This window comes from Pseudophryne corroboree, chromosome 1 (assembly GCF_028390025.1).
Source record: "Pseudophryne corroboree isolate aPseCor3 chromosome 1, aPseCor3.hap2, whole genome shotgun sequence".
Lineage (NCBI taxonomy): Eukaryota > Metazoa > Chordata > Amphibia > Anura > Myobatrachidae > Pseudophryne > Pseudophryne corroboree.
The window spans coordinates 372,661,414-372,675,780 of record NC_086444.1 but is presented as its reverse complement, the minus strand read 5'-3'; the positions used below and the strand labels follow the sequence as shown (position 1 = coordinate 372,675,780).

Sequence of the window (14,367 nt, the reverse complement as noted above, 5' to 3'; positions counted from 1 at the left end):
ACTAAGGTCACTGGGGCTTACTTCTTCCGGGCAGAGATCCGAGGAGGCACTTCTCAGGTAGGACAGCCACAACCTGCCTGGGTAGTGTTGGGCTGTTACTTCCACTGATATTATGAATGCTGTGTTCCCCATGCCCCCTACCCTTTTCTCTCTGCGGGTGTGTGTATTATCGCGCTGTGAGATGTGGGGACTGTGTTAACTGAAGGGCACCAGTGACTGTTCCCACTGCCGCGCGCGCTTGTATGAGAGGAGGCAGCGGGCTTTTGTTAGAGCAGATGGAGTGGTTCATTCCCGCTCCCGCTGCTCATTTTCTTAGAGCCGCGTCTACTGTACAGTGCGAGGAGGTCCTTCTACTGAAGGTACTGTATGGGCTAGCCATTGCGGGATGCAGAAGGGGAGTTAACAACTTCCTGCCTTTCTCTTCCCGCTCAGCCACGTATTGCCGCCCGCCCACCTCATTGGGGGAGGGATCGAGCTGCAGACGTCATCTTCACGCTGGCTGGACAGACACAGCGGAGGATGCTGCACAGCACATCTGTAATACAGGAAGTTCAGCTTCTCACCCTGTTTAGTACAGGCGGGAATCAGCTAACAGTATTGCCTGTGTTATTGTGCAGTTATTCTTAAGGCCCATACACACTTGACGATAAAATGAACGACGTCGTTCATTTCAGCCCTCATCAACGACGTCGCTCATTATATCGTCAAGTGTGTATGCATCCGACGACCACCGATGCGCGGCCCCGCGGGACGTTAACGACCCTCGCTTATCTGTGGAGCATGTATGCTCAATTTCCACTATGGTCGTTACTGACCAGAGACGTCGTTGAATGTGTATGGTGTGAAAGACCAACGACCAAGCCACTGTTCACCAGCCCTGTTCCCAGCTCATTATTTTATTAAACTGTTCAGCTTGGATGCTTCAACGATGAATGGTCTTTGGTCTTTCGTCTTTCGTCGTTGGTAGTTTGTATGCTCATGTCGTTTGCTCAGCTGTTCAAGGGAAGTTCAAGGGAAGTCGTTAACGACGTGTGCATCGTTAAGTGTGTATGGGCCTTTACTATTTTCTTTAACTGTGATGCAGTGATAGACTTATTTAATCTGGACTCACTGTTATTCTGTTACTCAATCTGTACAGGTGGGGTAACTTTACAAGACACTTGTTAGAGGGTAATTCTTTTATAGACTTAACTCTCTCTGGTGCTATTTTCTTTTCTTATTGTCTGCTTAATAGGCCACTGGTAGGATTTATACAGACTATGGTCAGTAAACCGGACAGATCTACTAAGGGAAAGCAGGCTCAGTTGTTTATTTTGCTTGTTCACAGTGCGGGCCAGGAACATGGCCGATGCTATTGCTGACTTGCGTCAGTCCCAATCGGGTACTGATTCAGGACAGCCTGCTGAGGAGCCACCGTGGGCAAGAAATATGGGTAAATGTCTTTCTGACTTAGCACAGTCTTTGAACAAGATAGTGAGTGCTTCGGGTTCCACTACTATTAAAGGCACCAGTCACTGCCCGCTATCACTTTCCCAGGAGAGGTAGTTACATTCCATAGTTCCCCCTCTGGAGGAAGATGAAATAGATCCTGGGTGGGAGGATACCTCCACTTGGGAAGAGGAGGAGTTGTCTACAAGCTCAGGTGTCAGATCATTGATAGAAGCCATACGTCAGACCTTTAATCTTCAAGATACGGCAGTGGCAGAGACTTCGACAGCCTTTTTCAAACAAGACAAGTGGCTGTTTTCCCTTCCTAGACGCATTTTGCGGATATTTAAACAAAAAAAAAAAAGACGGATTTGCGGTTTCAAGCTCCTCAGAAATTGAGATTTCTGTACCCATTTGCTGAGGAAGTCACAAAATTCAGCCTCGAAGGATCCCACGGATAGGAAGATAGAGGCGATTCTTAAATCCAGGTTCGCCTTATCAGGTATTTCTCTACGTGCAATCCCAGCCGCAGCTTGGGTCCTTAAGGCCGTGGATGATTGGCTAGCACAGGTTGTATCTGGAATGCAATCTGACAATCCATCAGAGGCTATTCAATTAGCGGAACAAAATTTCTGAAAACTCACTTACGTAGGTGATGCCTTGTTGGACTCTTCCTCGCTCCAATCACACGTATCTGCTTTAGCGGTAATGGCAAGACGTTCACTCTGGCTTCGGGTTTGGAACGCTGACTCCGATTCCAAACAGACTTTAACAGTCGTTCCCTTTGATGGAGAATTTCTCTTTGTCTCTGAACTTACAAATACCACTGGGGGCAAGTGCCAGTTTCTTCCAGTTGCTCCTCAAACGCCGAAACCAGCGAAGTTTCGGTCCTTTCGTACGCAAGGCTGGGGAAGTTTCCAGTCCTTTCAAGCCTTTTCACAGGTAATGGGGTGTTCCGAGGTAGGGGAACCAAGGCAACTCGTCGGCCAGCCGTCAAGTCTACCACATGGCGCTTTGAGGTCTCCGGAGGGATCCTTGGTGGCCGGGGGTCAGTTACTACGGTGTAAGAAAGTGTGGCTCCTGTCGAAACCAGATCGGTGGGTGATGGGGGTCGTATTCCGAGGATATGTTTTGGACCTAGAGGAACCAATCCCAAGCTGCTTTATTTTTTGTCACTTCTATCCCATGCGATTTCTCCAAACGACGAGCACTGATTCAGACAACTTCCATGCTTTTACATAACGGAGTAATTCTTCCGGTTCCAAACAACAACAAGGTCAGGGCTTTTAATAAAGTCTTTTTCTCGTAAACGATCCGGACAGTTCGTTTCTGCCCATTTAATCTGAAATACCTAAACCCATATCTCTCTACAAAAATGTAAAAAATAAGATTTTACTCACCGGTAATTCTATTTCTCGTAGTCCGTAGTGTATGCTGGGAACTCCGTAAGGACCATGGGGAATAGCAGCTCCGCAGGAGAATGGGCACAACTAAAGAAAGCTTTAGGACTACCTGGTGTGCACTGGCTCCTCCCTCTATGACCCTCCTCCAGACCTCAGTTAGGATACTGTGCCCGGAAGAGCTGACACAATAAGGAAGGATTTTGAATCCCGGGTAAGATTCATACCAGCCACACCAATCGCACCGTATAACTCGTGATACTATACCCAGTTAACAGTATGAAATATAACTGAGCCTCACAACAGATGGCTCAACAATAACCCTTTAGTTAAACAATAACTATATACAAGTATTGCAGACAATCCGCACTTGGGACGGGCGCCCAGCATCCACTACGGACTACGAGAAATAGATTTACCGGTGAGTAAAATCTTATTTTCTCTGACGTCTTAGTGGATGCTGGGAACTCCGTAAGGACCATGGGGATTATACCAAAGCTCCCAAACGGGCGGGAGAGTGCGGATGACTCTGCAGCACCGAATGAGCGAACTCTAGGTCCTCCTCAGCCAGGGTATCAAACTTGTAGAATTTAGCAAACGTGTTTGACCCCGACCAAGTAGCAGCTCGGCAAAGTTGTAAAGCCGAGACCCCTCGGGCAGCCGCCCAAGAAGAGCCCACCTTCCTCGTGGAATGGGCCTTTACAGATTTAGGATGCGGCAGTCCAGCCGCAGAATGTGCAAGTTGAATCGTGCTACAGATCCAGCGAGCAATAGACTGCTTTGAAGCAGGAGCACCCAGCTTGTTGGGCGCATACAGGATAAATAGCGAGTCAGTTTTCCTGACTCCAGCCGTCCTGGAAACATAGATTTTCAGGGCCCTGACTACGTCCAGTAACTTGGAATCCTCCAAGTCCTTAGTAGCCGCAGGCACCACAATAGGCTGGTTCAAATGAAACGCTGAAACCACCTTTGGGAGAAATTGGGGACGAGTCCTCAATTCCGCCCTATCCATATGGAAAATCAGATAAGGGCTTTTACAAGACAAAGCCGCCAATTCTGACACACGCCTGGCCGAAGCCAAGGCCAACAGCATGACCACTTTCCACGTGAGATATTTTAGTTCCACGGTTTTAAGTGGTTCAAACCAATGTGACTTTAGGAAATCCAACACCACGTTGAGATCCCAAGGTGCCACTGGGGGCACAAAAGGGGGCTGAATATGCAGCACTCCCTTAACAAATGTCTGAACTTCAGGTAGTGAAGCCAGTTCTTTTTGGAAGAAAATCGATAGAGCCGAAATCTGGACCTTAATGGAACCCAATTTTAGGCCCATAGTCACCCCTGACTGTAGGAAGTGCAGAAATCGACCTAGCTGAAATTCCTCCGTTGGGGCCTTCCTGGCCTCACACCACGCAACATATTTCCACCATATGCGGTGATAATGGTTTGCGGTCACTTCTTTCCTAGCTTTAATTAGCGTAGGGATAACTTCCTCCGGAATGCCCTTTTCCTTCAGGATCCGGCGTTCAACCGCCCTGCCGTCAAACGCAGCCGCGGTAAGTCTTGGAACAGACAGGGCCCCTGCTGCAGCAGGTCCTGTCTGAGCGGCAGAGGCCATGGGTCCTCTGAGATCATTTCTTGAAGTTCCGGGTACCAAGCTCTTCTTGGCCAATCCGGAACAATGAGTATAGTTCTTACTCCTCTCCTTCTTATTATTCTCAGTACCTTGGGTATGAGAGGCAGAGGAGGGAACACATACACCGACTGGTACACCCACGGCGTTACCAGAGCGTCCACAGCTATCGCCTGAGGGTCCCTTGACCTGGCGCAATATATTTTTAGCTTTTTGTTGAGGCAGGACGCCATCATGTCCACCTGTGGTCTTTCCCAATGTTGTACAATCATTTGGAAGACTTCTGGATGAAGTCCCCACTCTCCCGGGTGGAGGTCGTGTCTGCTGAGAAAGTCTGCTTCCCAGTTGTCCACTCCGGGAATGAATACTGCGGACAGTGCTAACACATGATTTTCCGCCCATCGGAGAATCCTTGTGGCTTCTGCCATCGCTATCCTGCTTCATTGTCCTTGGAAATTTCTTCCCTGTGTGACTGCCCCCCAACCCCGAAGGCTGGCATCCGTGGTCACTAGGACCCAGTCCTACCAGTTTCTTATCGGGGGAAGCCCACGCTTCTTCACACACTTCATTTATTTCATCAGAAGGGGGAAAAACCACTGGTAGTTTTTTCTCCCCAAACATAATACAAGAAAAGAAAAAACTAAGCGCTCAGGTGAGAAGCACTGCACTTTGATTGTCAGCAGCCTCCTGATAAAGGGAATTGCCAGTCCCTTAAAACAAGAACTAACCAATAAATAACAAGTGGCGCTTGACAATCAGATAAATAAAAGACATTTATTTGTATGAAATGTATATAAGTTACAACAACCTCCCGGGAGTGTAAAACAATGATATAAATATCACAACAATAAAACTGTACGCTGTATTATAGCTTCTTTATCAATTGCTTGAAAACCATTAATAGTAAAATGATCTTATTTGCACATGACTATTTATTAGCAGCACCTGAGAGGTTTTCAACCGTGCTGGATTCACTTAGTACACACAAATAGTGATATGTGGAGAATGTGTGTAACTAATAGGTATTGAATCTACACGAGTCACTCACGATTGTATATATCAGAAGGAATTGCGTGTATCACAAATCCGTAGCAGTGACTGGCTGGTTAAAAAGTTAATTGAAGAATTACCTCCGCTGGGCAGGAGCCTGTTCTGTCCTTGCTCCCTGGTGTCGTCTCACCGTCACGTCAGAGACACATGCCAGAGCCTCAGCGGGTATGACTGATGCTGCGCCGTGCAGGGAGCCCCAACGAGCCGTCCCCGATGGTCCACGCCACCTCCGGTACCTCCGCACTTACAAAAAGGAGGCTGTTAAGCTGGTTAGCCGGAGTTTACCGGTCTGCGCCGGACTGGGAAGGAGCGGCACCCGCTGTTTTCACTTCCCCAGATTGTGTAAACGGCTGTGGCTCCAGGGATTAGGGCTGCAGTGTAGATGTTCTTGAATGCGGTAATTAAAAAACCGGGCTCCTGTGCACGGATGGATAATCAAAACGGCAGCTACTGGCAGTGTAGATCCTTGAAGGAAGAAAGCCTGTATCCTTAACGCGTTTCAACGCCAGCAGGGCGTCTTTTTCGAAAGGCAGGTATCCTTTTTTGTGGTACCTGGGGTAATATCAGAAATATGCAACACATTTTTCATTGCCGTAATCATGTAACGGGTGTGGCTCTATTGGAATGTACACTAGTTCATCATCGTCGACACTGGAGTCAGTATCCGTGTCGACATCTGTGTCTGCCATCTGAGGTAGCGAGCGTTTTAGAGCCCCTGATGGCTTTTGAGATGTCTGGGCAGGCACAGGCTGAGAAGCCGGCTGTCCCACATCTGCTATGTCGTCAAACCTTTTATGTAAGGAGTTGACACTGTCGCGTAATTCCTTCCACATAACCATCCACTCAGGTGTCGACCCCGCAGGGGGTGACATCACATTTATCGGCACCTGCTCCGCCTCCACATAAGCCTCCTCATCAAACATGTCGACACAGCCGTACCGACACACCGCACACACACAGGGAATGCTCTGACTGAGGACAGGACCCCACAAAGCCCTTTGGGGAGACAGAGAGAGAGTATGCCAGCACACACCAGAGCGCTATATATAATGTAGGGATTCACACTATACATACAGTGATTTTTCCCTTATAGCTGCTATTAATATACAGATACTGCGCCTAAATTTAGTGCCCCCCCTCTCTTTTTTACCCTATGAAGTCTGGAAACTGCAGGGGAGAGCCTGGGGAGCGTCCTTCCAGCGGAGCTGTGAGAGGAAATGGCGCCAGTGTGCTGAGGGAGATAGCCCCGCCCCTTTTTCGGCGGGCTTCTCCCGCTTTTTTATGGAATATATGGCAGGGGATTTTACACATATATAGTCTTAATGACTATATTATGTGTTATTTTGCCAGTAAGGTACTCTTATTGCAGCCCCAGGGCGTCCCCCAGCGCCCTGCACCCATCAGTGACCGGAGTGTGTGGTGTGCATGGGGAGCAATGGCGCACAGCTGCAGTGCTGTGCGCTACCTTAATGAAGACCGAAGTCTTCTGCCGCCGATTTTCAGGAACATCTTCTTGCTTCTGGCTTTGCAAGGGGGACGGCGGCGCGGCTCCGGGACCGGACGACCGAGGCTGGGCCTGTGTTCGATCCCTCTGGAGCTAATGGTGTCCAGTAGCCTAAGAAGCCCAAGCTAGCTGCAAGCAGGTAGGTCCGCTTCTCTCCCCTAAGTCCCTCGTAGCAGTGAGTCTGTTGCCAGCAGATCTCACTGAAAATAAAAAACCTAAATATAACTTTCTTTTCTAAGAGCTCAGGAGAGCCCCTAGTGTGCATCCAGCTCGGCCGGGCACAAAATTCTAACTGAGGTCTGGAGGAGGGTCATAGAGGGAGGAGCCAGTGCACACCAGGTAGTCCTAAAGCTTTCTTTAGTTGTGCCCAGTCTCCTGCGGAGCCGCTATTCCCCATGGTCCTTACGGAGTTCCCAGCATCCACTAGGACATCAGAGAAAAAATAAAAATGGAATCCATTCGTTCAATCATCACCTGCATGGAACCGGAGGAATATGTGGCTTCCATAGACATAAAGGACGCATTCCTACATGTTCCCATTTGGACAAGTCACCATCATCATCTGAGATTTGTAATTGGCCCTTAGCATTTTCAGTTTCAAGCTCTCCCGTTTGGCCTATCCATGGCCCCTCGGGTGTTTACAAAAATCATGGCCCACATATTTGCGGTGCTGTGGTGTCAGGGAGTCAGCATTACTCCTTACTTGGACGACCTGTTGCTGAAGGCTCCATCACAGACACTTCTTCACCAACAATTGCAGCTCACCACAGTCACCCTACAATCATTCGGGTGGATAGCGAATATCCCAAAATCTTCACTGCTTCCCTCTCAGAAGATGGTATTTCTTTATCGACACCAGGAGCCAGAACATTTATCTGCCTCAGAACAAAGTTCAAGATCTACAATCCAGAATACGATTCCTGTTAAAGTTGTCGATGGTCTCAGTTCTCAGATGTATGCAAGTGTTGGGCAAGATGGTGGCAATCTTTGAGGTATTGCCATATGCCAAAGTCCATGCTCGACCCCATCAAGCTCAGATTCTCAGCTGTTGGTCTTGAATGGGACCGCATCTGGTCTTGCAATTCTTCTGTTTGTCAGTTCAGACTCGTCAGTCTCTCCGTTGGTGGCTTCACAGTCCCAATCTGACCAAGGGGGTGCCGTTCACTATTTGGTCTTGGATGATGGTCACCATAGACGCCAGTCTCACGGGTTGGGGGGCAGTGTTTTAATTTCAGCACTTTCAGGGCCTCTGGAACAGCCAGGAATCGTCATTGCCAATCAACATCTTGGCATTGAAAGCAATCCGGTATGCTGATTCAGGTGTAATCCAGCGTCCGCGGTGATCCGGTCTGATCGAATGCGTACAACGCCATGGTGGTGGCTTACATTAACAGACAAGGCTGACCTCAAAGCTGGAAAGCCAAGAAGGAAGTCTCCCATATTCTCCAGTGGGCGGAACATTGGGTTCCGACCATCTCCGCAGTTCACATTCCGGGAGTGGAAAACTGGGAAGCCGATTTCTTAAGCCGTCACACGGTCTATCCAGGGGAATGGTAGCTTCATCAAGCGGTCTTTCTTACTCTGGTGTCTCTGTGGGGTACTCCCGACATCGACCTCATGGCGTCTTGTCACAACAGAAAACTCCCTCGGTACGGATCACAAACTCAGGATCCTCAGCCAGTGCTGATTAATGCCTTGACAGCTCCATGGCGCTTTCAACTGGGATTCCTGCCAATTCCTCTAATCCCACGCCTACTTCAGCGCATCCGGAGAGAAGGTCTGCCGGTTATTCTCGTAATTCCGGACTGGCCTCGTCGCCAGTGGTACACCTTTCTGTGCAGTATGGTGACCGAGGAACCGTTCCGTCTACCACTGTGACCAGATCTTCTTCTACATGGACCGTGTTGCCACCATAATATAAAGAGTCTGACATGGTTCTTGAATCCAGCATTCTAAGAGCTAACGGTTTATCTCGGCTGGTGGTAAAAACTATGCTCCAAGCTAGGGAACCAGTCACCTCTCGAATTTATCACAGGGTGTGGCGTATCTACATGGCTTGGTGTGTGAAACGTGGGTTGTCGCTGAACTTCTTTCGCTAACCATGTCTGTCCTGCAGGATGGTCTGAGTAAAGGACTTCGTCTTTCTTCCCTTAAAGGGCAAGTTTCGGCCTGGCCGGTGCTTTTTCAACAAAGATTGGCTCTCATTCCGGAGATCCAGACATTCCTTCAGGGGGTGCTCAGGATTCAATCTCAGTTTGTTTCTCCGGTTCCCCCTTAGGATTTAAATTTAGTTCTTAAAGCTCTTCAGAAGGCTCCATTTTAACCACTGTAATCTGTAAAATTGCGGTTCCTTACTCTTAAGGTGGTTTTTCTTTTGGCCTTTGCTTCGGCCAGACGTGTTTCACAGTTAGCAGCGCTTCTTGCATACCGCCTTTGTTGGGTTTTTTTCATGATGATAGAATGGTTTTGCGTACGAAGCCTTCCTTCTTGCCAAAGGTTGAGTATGTTTTCCACCTGCATCAGGACATTGTACTTCCAGCGTTTGTTCCGAAATCTTCCGGATAGTCCTTGGCATTATTGGACGTTATAAGGGCCTTCCGCATTTATTTGTCTCGTATGGAGTCTAGTCGCCTACAGATACTTTGTTGATTTTGATTGACACACCCAAGCGTGGCTGGCCGGCCTCTAAGAACATGGTGACTCGTTAGGTGACATCTGCTATTCGACAGGCCTATGTATCCTCTACTGTTCCCGTTCGTGAACCCCTGAGGGCTCATTCAACTAGGGCGGTTGGAGCCTCCTGGGCTGTTCGCGGAGGTGCATCTGTCGAGCAGCTGTGTAGAGCAGTGACCTGGTCATCCGTGCATACTTTCACAAAGTTCTACCGTTTTCATACTCTTGGATGGAGACTGCCTCTGTTGGGCGTCATAATTTTACAGACAGCTCTGCCGTCTGGTTCTCCCTCCTCTAATTCGCTTGCTTTGGGAAATCCCATCAGGAAGTGCGCAGTGTCCCCCGAGATGGATGAAATAGAAATAGAGATTTTTGTTTACTTACCGTAAAATCTCTCTCTGATTCTATCTGGGGGACGCTGCGATCACTCCCGTATTTTTGTCTTGTTTATTGGTTGTATTCTATGCTGCCTCTTTCAGCTTTGCTAAACGTTAACTGAGGTAACCTGGTCAGGCTGGAGATGGGAGTGGTTAAAAGGGGGGGAGGAGTTAGTTTTTATAGGTTCTGTGCCAAACTCCCGTCTCACACACACTCTAACCCATCAGTAAGCGCGTAGCGTCCCGCAGATAATCTGAGAAAGATTTTACGGAAAGTAAACAAAAAATAGGATTTTAATTACATACCGGTAAATCCTATTCTCGTAGTCTGTAGAGGATACTGGGGACCATTTAGTACCATGGGGTATAGACGGGGCCACTAGGAGCCAAGGGAACTTTAAGAATTTGATAGTGTGGGCTGGCTCCTCCCTCTATGCCCCTCCTACCAGACTCAGTCTAACTGTGCCCGAGGAGACTAACATACTTTGATAGAAGGATAGATAAGGATAGTGGTGAGATTCCGAACCAGCACAGACAACAAGAGGAAAGCCAAGCTAACCAAACTTGAAACAGGAACAGCAACGGCCGAACCAACATTACTTAACCAAGTAACAGTGCAGGAAGAACGAAGCACTGGGAGGGCGCCCAGTATCCTCTACGGACTAAGAGAAAAGGATTTACCGGTAGGTAATTTAAATCCTATTTTCTCTTGCGTCCTAGAGGATACTGGGGTCTACATTAGTACCATAGGGTATAGACGGGTCCACCAGGAGCCATTGGCACTTTAAGAGTTTGAGTGTGGGCTGGCAACTCCCTCTATGCCCCTCCTACTAGACTGTTTAGAAAATGTGCCCGGAGGAGCCTGTCACAGCTAGGGAAGCTCTACAGAGCTTCTTTAGTCAAGGTTTTTTTTTTGTTTTTTTTTAGAGTTTATTATTTTACAGGGAGGCTGCTGGCAACAGCCTCCCTGCTTCGTGGGACTAAGAGGGGGAGTAGTGTCCGCTCTGCGAGGTCTGAGCCACTATCTCCGCTGAGAGGACACTGAGCTCCTGAGGGGATAAATCATTCCCCGCCACAGGGGATCGCTCACCCCAGCAGCATGCCGCCACCCCCTTACAGAGCTGAAGATCAGTGGCGAGTGAGTCACCGACCCCCCCCTAGCAAGCAGGGGGCCAGTATGAAGATGGCGGCAACAGGGTAGGAACGCAGTACTAACTGCGCTCCGGAGGCTCAGCGGTACTTAGTGCGGCACTGTGAGGGGCGCCCTGAGCCAGCGCTATCCAGGAAGAGCAAGTCCCTCCACAGCAACTCCAGCTATCTCTCACGGTACCAGGGGGTTGTAAAAGGGGGGGAGGCTGCATTAAGACACTGTAACCTATTAAGGTGCACAGTCAGCGCTAGTAGGGCTCTCCCTTTACATTAAAAGCGCTGTGTGTGGGTTGGCTCCAATCTATGCGTCTCTCTTGCCATTCTTGGGGGTGAAACTCGGTCTGTCCTCCTGTGTGTGTACGTGTGTGGAGTGTCTGTGGTCTCCATTAATCAATGTCCAGGGACTCTTGTGTCATATGCTGCAGAGGATGTGTCCTCTCAGGATGATTCCATTCCATGAAATCAGGATTGCACTATTTTAGCACAGATACCAGCAAGGGAGCCTGAGTGGTTATCCTCTTTCAAATCTATGATTTCTCAGATTTCAAATAGGGTTGCATAAAATGAATCTGCAACTCAGGCTTTACAGAACTCTATGGCAGTCTGGCCCAGTTCTGGTACCTCAGGGCTCCCCGCGATTCTGACACTGCAGACTGTGACGGGGATGTGTTGCGGGGGGCAGCATCTCTTGCTAAAGAGGTGCAGTTGATGATAGAAGCTATTAGAGATGTGTTGAATATTGCTGATACAACACCCGAGCAGGTTGAGGAGGCTTACTTCTCTGAAAATAAGAAAGCCTCGCTAACCTTCCCTGTGTCAAAGGAATTATGCTATTTTTGAAAAGGCTTGGGAAAACCCGGATAGAAAATCCCAGGTACCTAAAAGGGTTTTGGTGTCCTTTCCTTTCCTGATAGATAGGAAAAAATGGTAAACCCCACCTATTGTTGATGCGTCAGTATCCACACTCTCAAAAAAAGGTGGTTTTACCTGTTCCAGGATCTACCGCCTTGAAAGAGCCAGCTGATAATACGCTCAAATCCATGTACACGGCTTCTGGGGCAATACTACGTCCCACTATTGCCAGTGCTTGGATTGCCAAAGCTATAGTAAAGTGGTCAGGCACGTTACTTGAAGACTTGGATACTATGTAGAAATGTGAGGTTGAATTGTTTTTACGTAACATTCAGGATTCGGCAGGATTTCTGGTAGAATCCATGAAAGACCTGGGTCCCATGACTGTAGGAATTTCTTCCATGTCTGTATCAGCTCGTCGAGGACTGTGGTTGCGCCAGTGGTCTGCCGACGCGGAATCCAGTAGAAGTGTGGAGACCCTACTCTACACAGGTCAGGCTCTCTTTGGGGAAGCGTTAGACGCGTGGATCTCCACGGCTACAGCTGGTACTGTAAGTCACCTTTTCTTCCCTCAGCTACACCTGCTCTGAAGAAACCCTTTTCTTCAGCTACATCACAGCCCTTTCGGTCTACCAAGCCCAGAAAGGCCAAGCCGTCCAACACCTTCTTTCGGGGAGGTTGGCCCAAGTCCAAGAAACCTGCGGCTGCAGGTTCCCAGGAACAGAAACCTGCTTCAGGTACACCAAAGTCCTCCGCATGAGGGTGGACTGCACGCCCCGGAGGTGGGGCCGGTGGGAGCGAGACTCAGGCATTTCAATCACGTCTGGGTATCATCGGGCCTGGATCCCTGGGTGCAAGATATTGTGTCTCAGGGGTACAGGCTGCAATTTCAAAATCTCCCTCACCGATTTTTCAAATCAGGCTTGCTTGCCAGCTCTGCTGGCAAACAGAGGACTGTCCTGCAAGAAGCCGTCCAGAAGTTGGTGGAGGCACAGGTCATTGTGCCAGTACCACCTCATATGCAAAAACAAAGGTTACTATTCGAACCTTTTCCAAGGAAGGTGGTCAAGTCTGGCAGCCGGCCTGCCGATAAACATTCTGGAACAAAGAGCCGTCTACAACGGTCTTCTCCAAGCGGCCCATCTCCTGAGAAATCAGGCTGTTCAAGTGCAGTCGGACAATGTGACAACAGTGGCTTACATAAACCGACAGGGCGGAATGAAGAGCAGAGCTGCAATGTCAGAGGTAACAAGAATCATCCTCTGGGCAGAAAAACACGCGTTGGCGCTGTCAGCAATCTTCATTCCAGGAGTAGACAACTGGGAAGCGGACTTCCTCAGCAGACACGATCTCCATCCAGGGGAGTGGTGTCTCCATCTGGAGGTGTTCAAGAAGGTAACAGATCTTTGGGGCGTACCCCAGATCAACATGATGGCCTCTCGTCTCAACAAGAAGCTTCGGCGGTATTGTTCCAGGCCGAGGTACCCGCAAGCAGTGGCGGTGGACGCCCTAGTGACTCCGTGGGTGTTCAAGTCGGTGTACGTGTTTCCTCCATTTCCACTCATCCCAAGAGTGCTAAAGCTCATAAGGACAACAAGAGTTCAAGCGATCCTCATTGCTCCAGACTGGCCAAGAAGGGCTTGGTACGCGGATCTACTGCAAGAAGAGCCAAGGCCTCTTCCTCTGCAGGAGGACCTGCTGCAGCAGGGGCCGTTCGCCTATCAAGACTTACCGCAGCTACGTTTGACGGCATGGAGCTTGAATGCCTGATACTAGCCTGAAAGGGAATTCCGAACAGGGTTATTCCTACATGTCTAAACATTACCATCGAATTTGGAAAATAATATGTATCTTGGTGTGAATCCAAGTAATTTCCTGCAGTGGAGTTTCAACTGGGACGGTTTCTCCTCTTCCTACAAGCCGGCGTGGATATGGGCCTGAGGTTGGGATCTGTGAAGACTGATGACAACGCCACAGCGTTTCTCTCTGCCCAGAGGAGAATTCTTGACACCTCTGACATTGCTGATCTGCTTTTCGTTCCGTCCGTCACATTGTCCGATGGGACCTGAATGGCCTGATCTTGAAGATGATGTGAGGCCTGCAAGAAGTGCGTTGTATATGGCCCTGAGTTCCAGAATGTTGATTGGAAAGACGACTTCCTCACTGGACCATCTTCCTTGAAACTGCACCCCCTGAGGCTTGCATCTGTGATTAACAATCCAATTCTGAATTCCGACCCTCGACGAGGTGAGAAGTCTGTAGCCACCACAGAAGAGAGATCCTGGCTTTTGGCGACAGACG

The 14,367-nt window shown here is 49.0% G+C and overlaps 1 protein-coding gene across 3 annotated transcripts in view; it reads left to right on the top strand.

The window, feature by feature from the left end:
• SFI1 (SFI1 centrin binding protein) overlaps positions 1-14,367 on the top strand; it is a 353,554-nt gene that overhangs the window by 335,706 nt on the left and 3,481 nt on the right. The window lies entirely within an intron of this gene.